The 12,890-nt window shown below is 36.7% G+C and overlaps 1 protein-coding gene across 1 annotated transcript in view; it reads right to left on the bottom strand.

Annotated features, from left to right (window-relative positions):
* The window catches only part of LOC129231100 (inversin-like), a 41,442-nt gene extending 29,079 nt beyond the window's left edge, over positions 1-12,363 (bottom strand). The window contains exon 1 of the mRNA XM_054865347.1: positions 12,102-12,363. The gene's annotated coding sequence lies outside the window, so the exon portion shown is untranslated. The remainder of the gene's footprint in view (positions 1-12,101) is intronic.
* Between the last annotated feature and the right edge of the window lie 527 nt (positions 12,364-12,890).

Raw genomic sequence — 12,890 nt, 5'->3', positions numbered from 1 at the left:
GTATGTAGATGATATAATAATTTTTGGGAAAAATGAAATCATAATTCAGGAAACAATTCAGGATTTATCAAAACATTACGATATTAAAGAATTAGGGAGAACTAAAAAATTATTGGGGGTAGAATTTGAAGAAATCAATGGGGGAATTTTTATACACCAAAATTCTTACATTAAGACAGTTTGTGCAAATTTTGAAAAGTATCAATACCCATACTCGACCCTCCCAATAGCGAAAGGTACAATTTTGTCTTTAGGTGATTGTCCAAAAACGGACCAAGAAATAAAAGAAATGGAGAAAGTACCTTATCGCAATTTATTGGGATGTTTGTCCTATATAGCAGGGAAAACTAGACCGGATATTGCCTATACAGTTAATCTATTATCTCAATTTCAAGCAAATCCGGGTAAAAGACATTGGCAGTGTTTATTAAGACTTTTAGGTTATGTAAAATATACAAATTATTATAAATTAAGTCTATCTGCAATAAATGAAATTAAAATCAATGGTTTTTCTGACTCAGACTATGCTGCAAATAGGGACGATAGGATTTCGATGGGGGGAATTATTATTTACATTGACAAAGTACCTATTATCTGGCGAACATTTAAACAAAAGTGTGTTTCATTGTCCACCATGGAAGCTGAGTATATCTCTTTGACAGAAGCCGCAAAAGAGGTGGTGTGGTTAAAAAGAATTTTAGAAGAAACATCACATTTTGAAATAGCTGGATATAAATTTACCGGGTCTGTAATTAATTGTGACAATATAGCTGCAATAGAATTTTCAAATTCCCCTATAGAAAATTCCAGAACAAAGCATATTGATGTCAGATATCATTTTTTGAGAAACTTAGTAGAGGAGAATACATTTGAATTAAAATATGTGAAAAGCGCAGAAAATCCTGCGGATACGTTTACCAAGCCTCTGACTCGGGGTACATTGAAAAAAATGTGCAAACTCATTTTTGGTAATTATGAAAATGTAAAAGTTTAATATTCAAATGTGTAAATTTTTCAATGTTTCTCAAAAGTGTTTAAAAATTTTTTAAATTGTTGTTTGAAATATGTCAGTTTTCATGTCGTTTTGAAGTGTATCGTGCTGTGTAACCGAGAAGGGGGGAATTTGTTAGCATAAAATATTATTTTTTTTTTTTCTTATTCTCGGTCCACAGCCGATAATTTAAAGAAAATAATTTAAAGTTAAGTGTACCTACTTTAAGCCCAGTCTGGTAAAAGTAGAACCTGTCAACTAGTTGGTGCTAACACTTCAATCGACGATTCCCCCACGCCATAATTAATGGCGACTGTTTACTGAAACCATCGGAGATTGCATGTCTCGATGTGTCGATTCAGAAAAGTTGAGTTGTCACCTGATCGACTTGAATTAATTCCACTCGTTGACCGCACGTGCTATGGAGAGGAGTACGAATATTCGCGGCAGTGGAATATGCAAATGAGTGATGGTCGAAGTAGAAGTTAGTGTGGTGACGTCATCGAGGCATGGAATCTCATTGGTTGATAAAACATATATATTGTGGCGAGTGGCAGCAAGCGAGGACTCTCGTTTTTCTTCTTTCAACGATCCCCAGTGGTTGGTTCTGATCGTGAAGCCTAGTCCGGCTCACGTGTGGGGGGGTTTTTCCCCGCGATGCTAGCGGTGGTTTTTGTGGTATGTGATGTTTAATCTTCCAAGTCCTGGAATTAGTGAGTCCAGGTGAAGAACCTGTTGTGTTGTGTCCGGCCAATTAAAATGTCGGGGATGTGAGTTCCACGTGTCTACCTGTGATGCTCACCGATCTACGAATTGTGTAATGTTGCCTGTTCAGTATGGACATTCCTGAAGTGTGATTCGGCGGACCTTTTTGTGAGTCTTCAAGCTGATCCTTCGGAGTGGCAAGCGATTGCATCGACGTTTTGGTGACATTTTTCTTTATTTTCTGGAACCACTTTTGTTATGATATTTTGGGGGTGTATTTTATGGGGATGTTATTCTAGTCATATTTAATAAATGTATTTTTCTGAAACATGTTTTTTTGCTTGTCTCCAACTTGACATTACACGGCCAGTTAATGTTGGCTTAGTTTAAATATCTTAACTTTTGGATTTTAAACTTAATTTAATTTATGCCAACAAGAAGTCTAGCTTTGAAAAGTTAATGACTTTACTTATGAATGGTCATGGTTTTTGTTGCCTTCCGAAAATATATGCATTGAGACCCTTTAACCCTTTCCCCAGAAAAATTTGGAGTGACGGGTTGAGCTGAGGTGCCCACAGGGGAGGTGGGTCATAGCGCAGACTGCGCCATTGAAATTCTCAATGGACGTTAATCTTTTTTCCTTCTTGAGGGGGGGTGTTTTGAGGGATAGTTTTCGCTTTTTTGGGGGGTGGGGTGGTCTATGCGATATTGAGGGGGTGCCCTTGTCCTACGGGCAGGTGGGCACCCCTGCTTCTGAAGAGTTTCAGTTGCAGGGGCGGATCCGTCATTTAGGGGGGTCAGAAGTCTAGCTTTGAAAAGTTAATGATGTTTCATTCGAATAGTGTTATAATTGAATGTATGCTGTCGAATGTTTGATTATCAAATGATTATTTGGGATGCTTTGGTAGTCTAATGATATGTTTGGTGGAAGTGGGTGCGCTAATAAGGTTCCAACTTGAGAGGCATTAAAATTAAAATTATATTTCAGGTAAAAAGGTGGAATACTTAAGTTGAAAACCTGAGGGAAGTCTTTCCCCTTACCATCACCTTCGACTATACCATTAGGTAATGATACAGGTGTAACAGGCAACAACAAACGTTTTAAAGCCCAACTATACAGATAACTGCAGACACGAGTTTCGGGGTTTCAAGGAACCCTTTTTTCAACGCAAAATTGTGAGATTGTTGATGTAAGCACATTACTGGATGTCTTTACGGACCATTCATTAATTACGTAAGGGTCCCGAGAGGGAGGGGGGTTGGAAAAATGTCTACATACTTGGGGAGGGGGCTTCAAACCCATTCTCACGCAATATTTTCCAAGTTGATGTTTTACATTTGAAATTGTGCGGTCAAGTGGTTTCACGGGAATTATATATTTTATTTGCGTTTGGAAAATAAAAAACTTATTAGGATGAGCTGTTTTTTATTTGTTTTACGAAGAATGAATCGTGTAAAACGTGATAAAAGAATCGCACTGTGCATAGCATGTTTTATTTTTAATAAGTATCGCATCATACACAAAAAAAAAAAAAAAAAAAATGTCGAAAAAACATTCAGTCTAGATTCCAACTTTTTAGTAAATGTTTCATTACACAAAAAGGATTAATTTAATAATGGTGAATTTAATTTCGATTCCAGTGATGTTGAATTCGTTATTTTATTATTTTGAAAAACGGAATGGAATCAATCTTACCTAAGAATCATCCTTACGTAACTAATGAATGGCCCCTTACATGCAAAAGCTTACTATTTTGTTCAAAAAAGGGTACCTTAAAAACTCTAAAACACGTTTCAGCAGTACTCTGTATATTTGGGATACAAAACGTTTGTTATTTCATGTTACTTCTCGGCACTAAGGTATTTACTTATTCCTTAATAAAACAAGTGGTTTACTTCTCGTGTAATTCCTTCCTATGGGTGCAGATAGGAGGGGGGGGGGGAGAGTTTTGACACAAACTGCGGGATTGCAATTTTTAGGGGATTGTGTCTCTTTTGGGGGTATTGCTCTTGGGGAAGAGTTTCATAGGTGGTGCGCCTTCGCTCTTGGGATGGATAGATTTGGAATGATTTTAAAATAGAATGAATGCTTTTCGCTTGCTTTATTCGAATGGGGTTATAGTTAAATGTTTGGCGTCGAATTTTCGATAATTGAGAGATTCCTTAATAATCGAACGATATTTTTAGAACGAAAATTGTTAATTATCATATGAGCGGATTTATGGAGGGGTATGTGTTGTGTGAGTGGCGGATACAACGGGAAAATCATGGGGGTCATGTCCCCCCACCCTAAACCGTCGACAACAGTATCCGTACACATTGTGTTCAAACACTTCATGCATAAAATGTCAACGATGACAGTATCTTTTCATCTCATTAATTATTTTTCAAAGTAAATATTTGAACTACTACTTCGTTTCATTGCTAATGAAATTAATTTGCAACGTTTATTCCCAATCAGGTGCCTTATTCCTGACCGATTTGGTGCTTTTTATTGACTCTCAAACAGATTCAGACATTTTTCGTACCAAAATCGGGAATTTCGTTCATGGGGTTGGGGGCTTTCTTCAACATTAGCCCCCTCTCCCCCCAAAAAATGGTTTTCTGTATCCGGCCCTTTAGTGATCCGGTAGTGAAATCTTGAAACAAAGGGTAGAGAAACGGTTTCCATACTGTTTTGAACTTGACAATTATTAAGATCAAATATGTACAATTTTTATTAAAAAGTGAGGGATAATGATAATATGGGCGGGTCTTTGGGCGACACTAGCAGGTTTAAACTTGAGAATTGTTAAACTTAAAAATATATTGAACCACTATGGTATAAAACGTGTAATTGAAAATTTAAGGTGGTCTTAGGTTTTTTCGGATTATTGTTTCTTAGAGGGAGGGGGGGGGGAGAAATTGTTATAAGAGGCGTGCCATTGCTCACAGGGACGGACGGACACCCCTGTCATTCTCTAAAGCTTCAGAATCAAATAATAGCTTCTCAAGTGCTTTTTTTCGAATGGGGTTACTCAGAGAGCACACTTCGTTGAGATAAAGGTTTTAAAACGATTGTTACCGCTGTGACAGTCATGTTAAAACGTTTGTGAAACGTTTAAACGCAATGTGTTTAAAATGCAGTGGGGCTCATCCCCCCTCCCCCCACCCGGCGTTGACATTCATCTCTCAAATGCGACGGAGAACCCCCAGAACGAGAGCCCATTAAAATAAGACTAAATGCCCTCTTATAAGTTACCCTCTCCTCTTCAAAACTTCAATGGCGTGGTCTGCGCCATGAACCCCCCCCCCCCTGCCCTCTCAATCGTGGGGATCCTTGTTTAATATATTGCTTGTTGTCGAATGTTCGGTTATCGAGCGTCTCGGATGATTTGAAAACCGGATACGGAATCTCCTTTTTAGAGAAAGTTGGTAATCAATTTAAACCTTTTTGAGGACCAACGTACGGAAAATCAAGCGCAGCTATGAAACTTTAAGTTCCGAAATGAACCGTCGCGAGCCAAAGCATTTTCAGCAGTTTTGCCTCAACTTTACAATAAATAAATAAGTAAATAAATCTCATAAAATCAGCACAGCAATTGACTCCAAATTTTTAAGTTGAGTGAATAATATACTAATCAACATTTATGAAAATATAAGGAATATCACATTGAAAATATAAGGAATATGACATAAACAGAAGCGAGTAAAACAAGAAAAAACATTTAAATTCAACTACGCACGCGAAAATAAATGCTACGCACAAAAGTCATAAATATCTTACGTATGGAATTTGAAAAAAAAAAAAAAATCTGTATAAAATGTTATTTTTATTTTTAAAAAAATGGGCCAAAGAGTGGAAGCTAATATTAATCCCACACGACAAACTTCCATACTTCTTTTTAATGCACTCAGAAATATTTCAACTTCACTCCCTACACTTTTATACTGTTATTACATATTTCCCAAGTCAGCGAATGAAGAAGAAAAATAAAACAGAGGCGAATCAAGAAAGAAAAAAAATAATCATGAACTTCAATGCAATTCAAGCCACACTTATAACTTTCAATGCGCCGGGAATCCCAATCTGCTGGAAAACGCAGTCAGAAATATTTTACCCGCCCTCCTCATGTATCAGTCAGATAAATATAATTCCACTAATAACAAGAACATAAAAAAAAAAAGCAAAGCAATAAACAAGAATAATAAATGAGTCCTTTTGCGCAGAGAGAGCAACGATTCCCCTACTTGTTTACATTATTAACTTCGTGTTTGAGTGCGCGAAACCATTTGAAATAACCACGTGATATCTGAGAATCATTAGTTTAAATATATAACCGTTCGAATAAATCACTCAAAATGAATGTAAAAAAAAAAAAAAAATCGAGAAATCAATCGGTTACACAAATTGAAATGAAAGGGGGGAGGGGGGGTGATACCATTTCAATCGCTACGGGGCGTCCCTTGAGGGCTACCAACAGTCAAAGGCCCATTGCCAGTTTTCTAGCCGCTAGCAATAAACCTATAAAAGTTTATACTAGTTCGAGCCGGGTCGCCCAAATGCCGAACTCCTAGTTTCTGACAAGCTAACAGGGAATCTCGTCGAACCAGCATCCCCCAAGGATTGCGACCCCTAAATGAAGACTAAAATCTATCAAATTGACCCCCTAAAACACGCTTGCGTTTCGAACTTTTCCGGAGGGTAGGGGGGCAAGGGTGTATCTGCTCATTTTATCGGAAAACAAAAAACTAGACCCACTGAAACGTAAAAACTAGATTATTTCAAGGAATTGGGGGGGGGGGGGGGGCAGGCCGGTTATTTCGAACTTTACAAGAGAGGAGGAGGGATTAAAGAGTATCCTACGAGTTGCATATTATGCCGAATAACAGTAAGAATTTCATTTATATGAGTACAATAACTTCTAAAAGCCAGGAGGGTTCGCCCCTTATTATAATCCTAAATGATAGGCTTGATGGCACATTCCTATTTCGAGCGCACCCCTGCCAATACAACTCGGGAATTCAACTGTTCCAAAAGTCAAAGGTATCCACCCCCCCCCTTCGCAGGGCGATGGTGCACCCTCTCAAATGTTACGGAGCATCCGTCTAGAAAGAGCTCCCCCCCCTCCCAAAATGCGAATAAAAAAACCCTCTCAAAAAACTGCTTATATAGAAATTTCGGTTTCGCAGGCAGCGCCATGGACCCCCCCCCCCCCCGCCCCTCACGAAAATGAGATTTAAAGAACCCTCTCAAAAACCCAGCCCTAAAAGTTTTAATGGCAAAGGCTGCGCCATGCCCCCATCCCACCCGAAAATGAGATAAAAAACACTCCGAAAAAACCGGCCAATGGCGCAGGCCGCATCGTGCCCCCTCCCCCTTATAGTGGGGCGCCCCTGTAGCAGTCTACTCAATTCTGGAAAGGCTCAGAAAATGAACTACTTGAGCACTCGATTCAAACATCTCGAGATCTCGATTTAAAACATCTTGAGATCTCGATTCAAAAGATCTCGAGAAGTCAACTGGTCGAGTACTCGATTCAAAAGATCTCGAGAAGTCAATCGCTCGAGTACTCGATTCCAAAGATCTCGAGAAGTCAATCGCTCGAGTACTCGATTCCAAAGATCTCGAGAAGTCAATCGCTCGAGTACTCGATTCGGAAGATCTCGATTATCAATCGCTCGAGTTCTCGAATTCAAAAGATCTCGATTATCAATCACTCGAGTGATCGACTTGAAAAGATCTCGATTATCAATCACTCGATTATCAGAAGTACTCGATTCCCGAGATCTCGATTATCAAAAGATCTCGATTATGCCCATCACTAGTTTTTTGCCCTTTTTTATTTTTTATTATTGATTCATTAAATGCAAGATGCATGAAAACGAGGCAGAGCGATAAAAACTTTAAAATCTGGCAGAGCGAGGCGTTGAGATTTTTTTCACCTATTTATTTCGAGATTTTTTTTTTCAGGCAGATATATATCTAGGTAATATTTTCGTACCTCCTGAGAAAAAGGACAACCCTTAATATTTATTACATGACAACTAACGAGGATCAGATACTCACAAGAATTATTAGAAAATTTTAATAAAAACTCAATGTGTTGAAGCAGAAGCACTATATACACTATATGACCAAAAGTATTGGGACACTTTCCAAAATTCACATTTTTAGGGATTTCTCGAGAAATAATAGACCAATTGCTCTATAATTTGTTTCGCATAAAATGTATACTCTAGTTGTCATTTTCCAATAAAAATTAAGTCTGCTATTCATTTAAAGACCAACAACAAATTGAGGAAATAAAAAAAAAGGTTTTTTGATCATTTTTCATTGTAAATTGCTGGGAATAAGCTATAATTTTCAGATATGAGTTAAAAATCTATCAAAAACTTATTTTTATATTTTTGTGAAAGTATCCCTTATACCCATGGAAATATAAGCATTTCTTTCAAAAATGCAATTTTTTTTTGAAGGTTTTCGCCTCATATCACGCAGAGTATTTTGTCAAACGTTACTAAACTTTTGGAATATTTGACAGCATTTTAGAGAGCCATAATAATAAGATTTGAAGTTAAAATACGGAAAAATTGATGAAATATGAACAATTAAAGCAATTAATTTTTCACTGCGCATACACGGAAGAGGGCAATTTATAACGTTCATAATCCAAAGCTCAGATACTTCCTACAATCCATGAAAAAAATTCCAACGCAATTTCTTTAAAATTTAAAAAGTTATCAGCGATCTAATGAGCCGAATTTCTATAATTCTAGGATATGCCACGAATGGTAAGGGGTCGTTCGCAAACTGGCAACACTTTCCTGCCATTGTTACAGAGTGATTCATGATAAGAACGTATATTCTGTTGCTGGTCCCCTAAATGAATAGCAGACTTAATTGTTATTGGATTTGATGTCTGGAGTATACTTTTCATGTGAAAAAAATTACAGAGCAGAGAGCAATTGGTCTTTTATTTCTCGAGAAATCCGTAAAATTGTGAATTTTTGAAAGTGTCCCAATACTTTTAGTCATATAGTGTATGTAATACCTCATGTATTTTGCCGAATTTAGTAACTGGGAATTTGAGACTCTAAAAGTGCTAGGTTTAGCTTTATTCCAAAATTTCAGCGTAAGATAGTTTACAAACATTGAGAGTGGGTGAAGGGGTGATTTGTGCCTTTGAGTTTGGAGCAGGGTGAGCACCCCTCCATACAAACAAAGATCACAGAAAAATCTTTAATTTTTCAAATCCAGGAAATCCTTCTCCGTAGCCATTCGCGACTTTGCCGTTGTTATGCTCAATTTGAAAGAACTTTCACCATAACAACCCCTTGAGAAATGCTATCGTAGCCTTCTCATCTGCATATAGTAATTAGATAAATAAATAAATATTTTTTCAAAAAGAAAAGGATTCACAGATAAAGATTGGGGGAATTTTCTGGTCACCAGTGGTGAGAAAAGGCAATTATAGTAGCCACATTTTTTGTAGTTGCCACTCCATTTGTAAATAAGGTAACTAACCAACAAAGTAGCATTTAATTTACCACTAAAATATAAATATTATCAGTTCAAATAAAGGTTAATGTAACTAATTAGTGGCATTTAATGTTAATTGTACAATCAAGTATTAACTATGCAAAGAGGATCTAGTTTCATTTTTAAGAAGAATGTTTTCTGACAACTCGGATGGGGTTGAGGAGAGTGGCAAACAGGCAGCGGAAGCGAAACAATTTCGCCAACCGATAACTGGTATTTTTAGTCCCCACTTTTATTCGGCACTTGATTTTTCAAATATATTAAGTAGGATCATCCATTTTTAAAGAAAATTTTTTGGTTAGAATTTAGAGTTCATTTCGTTAAAATTCAGTGTGGTCATGCAGACTATCTTTTTTTTTCCTTCCTTTTTTGAAATCATCAATTTTCAACAACGAACATTTTTCGAAAAATAAAACGAATTTATGAATTTATTTATTGCAAATATTCATTCATTCGTTAATTTTTCCTAGATGAGATCTGAAACCGTATTAATGGGGTAAAAAATCTTCGTTTCAAAATTAATTTTAGTGCGAATACAACACCAAAATAAAATCAGCTCTTATACCTACTAAGGGCTACTTGCCGATAAATTTTTCTTTCATTCCGTTCATTATTTCTTGAGATACAGCAGTCACAATTGACGACAAAAAAACGTTCTATAGCTCAACACCCCTTTGAGTTATTGACACCAAAATTGAATCAGCACCTGCTCCTGTTAATGGCAACATATGGACCAAATTTTGTTTGATTCCGCCAGTTACTTCCTGAGGAATAGCAAGCACGCGTAACTCAAAAAACGTCCCATTGCTCCACCCCCCTTGGAGGAATTCGCGCCAAAAACCAATGGGCACAAGTTCACATAGGAGCACATATGTGTACCAAATTTAGTTCGATTTCATGCGGTAGTTTTTGCTGTAGAGCGGCCACAAAAAACTGGTCACACACAGACGTGACACACACACATACACACACACACACACAGACAGACAGACATTTTCCAAAAATAGTCGAAATGGACTCAGAACGTTCGAATCCGTCAAAACTCGAAAATTTGCACGAATCCAATACTTTCTTCTATATATTAGATATAGAAGAAAGTAAAAAGGAAAAAATAAGAAAAAGGGGAGGGGGGGGAATCAAAACTGTAAACTGGAAAACAATTAGAGCTCCATTTTAAGTGAAACTACAGTAGATACCAAAAGAGTAAAATTTACTTAATCTTAACCTTTTTTCTTATGCGGAGTTTCCCCCTCTTTTTCTTCCTTTCTTTTTTTTTTGCGTCAGTGTTATCCCCCCCCCCCTCAAGCCTGGGCCCCCTAGTTTCAGACTAGGCTGACATGACCTCTCATTGGGCCTGCTGGTAATTCTTCCATATTCATAAACTTCGGAATATTTTACAGAAGTACATGTCACACCTTGATATTTGAAGAACAAAACAATTTTATGCATGATTTTCACAATTTCATTACTATTATAAGTATGAGGTCTGTTAGAAAAGTATCTGAACTTTGGCCGTAGGGAAAAACATTGCATGCCTGGAGCATTAAAAATCAGATTACCTGAGTAGCCAGCTTGCTTGGGACTCCACACACTACTTCCAGTGATGCATACCGTGAAGGCCTGTATTTGACTGGACTGTGTTTACAGTCATAATGCAATGCTGCCAACTTGTACGATTTAGCTGTGCATTGTAAGATTTTGGGAAGCTTTGTACGGTCTTATGGCAGATTTGTGCGACAACTGCGCATTTCTTTACTGGATTACAACATGATGAACATTTTAATCTGTGAGAACTTATAGAAAAACATATATAGTTTTGAACAATTTTTTGATAGACAATTTTTGAACGCTGTGAAGTCAGCAACTTTTCAAAGTTTAAGTTCAAAGAAATAAAAGTTTATATATGTATTTATTTTTAAATTTATTTTTTTTTTCCTTATAAAAGCACAGATCAAGTAAAGGTAGGGATTTGAAAATATTATAATACTTTAAATTTTAATAGTTTGCTTTATGATGGTCAAAAGCGTAGAAATATAGCCATCGCGTGCATTGTAAGATTTTTAAGTTAGCATGTTGGCAGCTATGATAATGTCTTCTCTTATCTGAAATTTGGCTCCTCTTAATGGCCGCTTGAGTTTTGGAGACAGCCAGGGGTTGTGGGAGGCATATCAAGTAAGGGGTCTATTGAACTAAAAGAGTCTGGCTTTTCACCAAAAAGGGTTGAATCAAGCGCAAAAAATAGATTGCAAATCACCGAGAAACGAAAATGTCTAAAGAAAGGACGAGAAACGAAAATATCTAAAGAAAGGGCGTATATAAGGATGGGGACCCTGGCCCCTCCTACCAAAATCTAGAGAAAATAAATGTAAACGCAGATAGTTGGTTCAAGTTTGCTCACAAATAATTTCCATACTTTTAAGCTTCAAATCTTACTACTATTATACATGCGAAAGTTTGTCTGGATGTAAGGATGTTTGTTACTCTTTCACGCAAAAACTACTGAACGGATTTTAATGAAACTTGACAATAATATAGCTTATGCATCAGAATAACACATAGGGTAGTTTTTGTCCCGTTATGGGGGGCAAACCCCAATCTCTTCGTATTTAGGATCTCTAGGTAAGACTAGTAAAAATCAGAATTTTTTTAAAAAGTGCCATTTTTGCACCACCCAATTATAAAACAGGGCTTAAAACTGAAATACTGAGAACACTGAAAAAAGAAATGGGGGGGGGGATGGAAACAAAACTGGGAAGTTCGAAAGAACAAAAGTGCCTCATTCGACATTTACATTCAGCTTCTAACATTATCTAGCTTAGATTAGAAATAGTTTAAACAACACTACTTTTAAAACTCCTAAAAAACATTGGAATGCATACGAACCTCGTTAAAGCATACAAAAGATATTGCTTGTTTCAAAGACCTTTTTCTTTTGGAGTTGACAACATATTAGTTTGTTCCGTAGATTTTCGTCCAGAGTATAATACAAAATTAAATATATTTAGCAATTATGAAGAAACTAAGCAGAAATATCGGTCAATTTCACTAGCTTTTTCTTTTTCCCTTTTGATGCAAATTTCAACAGCAGCTTCAAAAAATTTTATTTTTAAAAACAAAGTAAAAAATTTAAGCACGCATTTTTCAAACTTAAAAGGTAAATAAACAAATCGTTGCCAAACAAATGCATTGAATGTTTTAGTGCGTTCGCATAGAACTACCGGTAACCAAAGTTAGTTGATCACATGACAGCTACTGACATCAGTGGTTATTAACCAATTATTGACAATGATGCTCCATCTCCATCAAGGCACATAGATGGGATTTTGTTAAGGGGGGCAGGATTACCCATCCTCCCAAGCTCATTCCCCCCAAAAATTTTCTCGCTTTCGAATCGGATTAAATATAACAGTTTTTTAAGAGTGTTTTCTCCTCCGGAAAATTTTCGAAATTGTAGTTTTAAAACCAGTTTTAGACGACCTCTGGTGATGTTTGGGGGATAAAAGGTGTTGTGTGCCCTTCCCGGTAATTTTTCAATATTGAAACTTTAAAAGCGCAATCGTAAATAGTTTAACGTTGTGTGAAAGAAGACTTTCCTTTATTTTCAAAATTGTAGTTGTAAAAAACGCAATTTTAGACTATCGCCAGTGGAGGTCGGCGAATTTTATTCTTATA

This window comes from Uloborus diversus, chromosome 10, assembly GCF_026930045.1.
Source record: "Uloborus diversus isolate 005 chromosome 10, Udiv.v.3.1, whole genome shotgun sequence".
NCBI lineage: Eukaryota > Metazoa > Arthropoda > Arachnida > Araneae > Uloboridae > Uloborus > Uloborus diversus.
The sequence above is the reverse complement of the archived record's forward strand: the minus strand, read 5'-3'. Positions and strand labels throughout refer to the sequence as shown.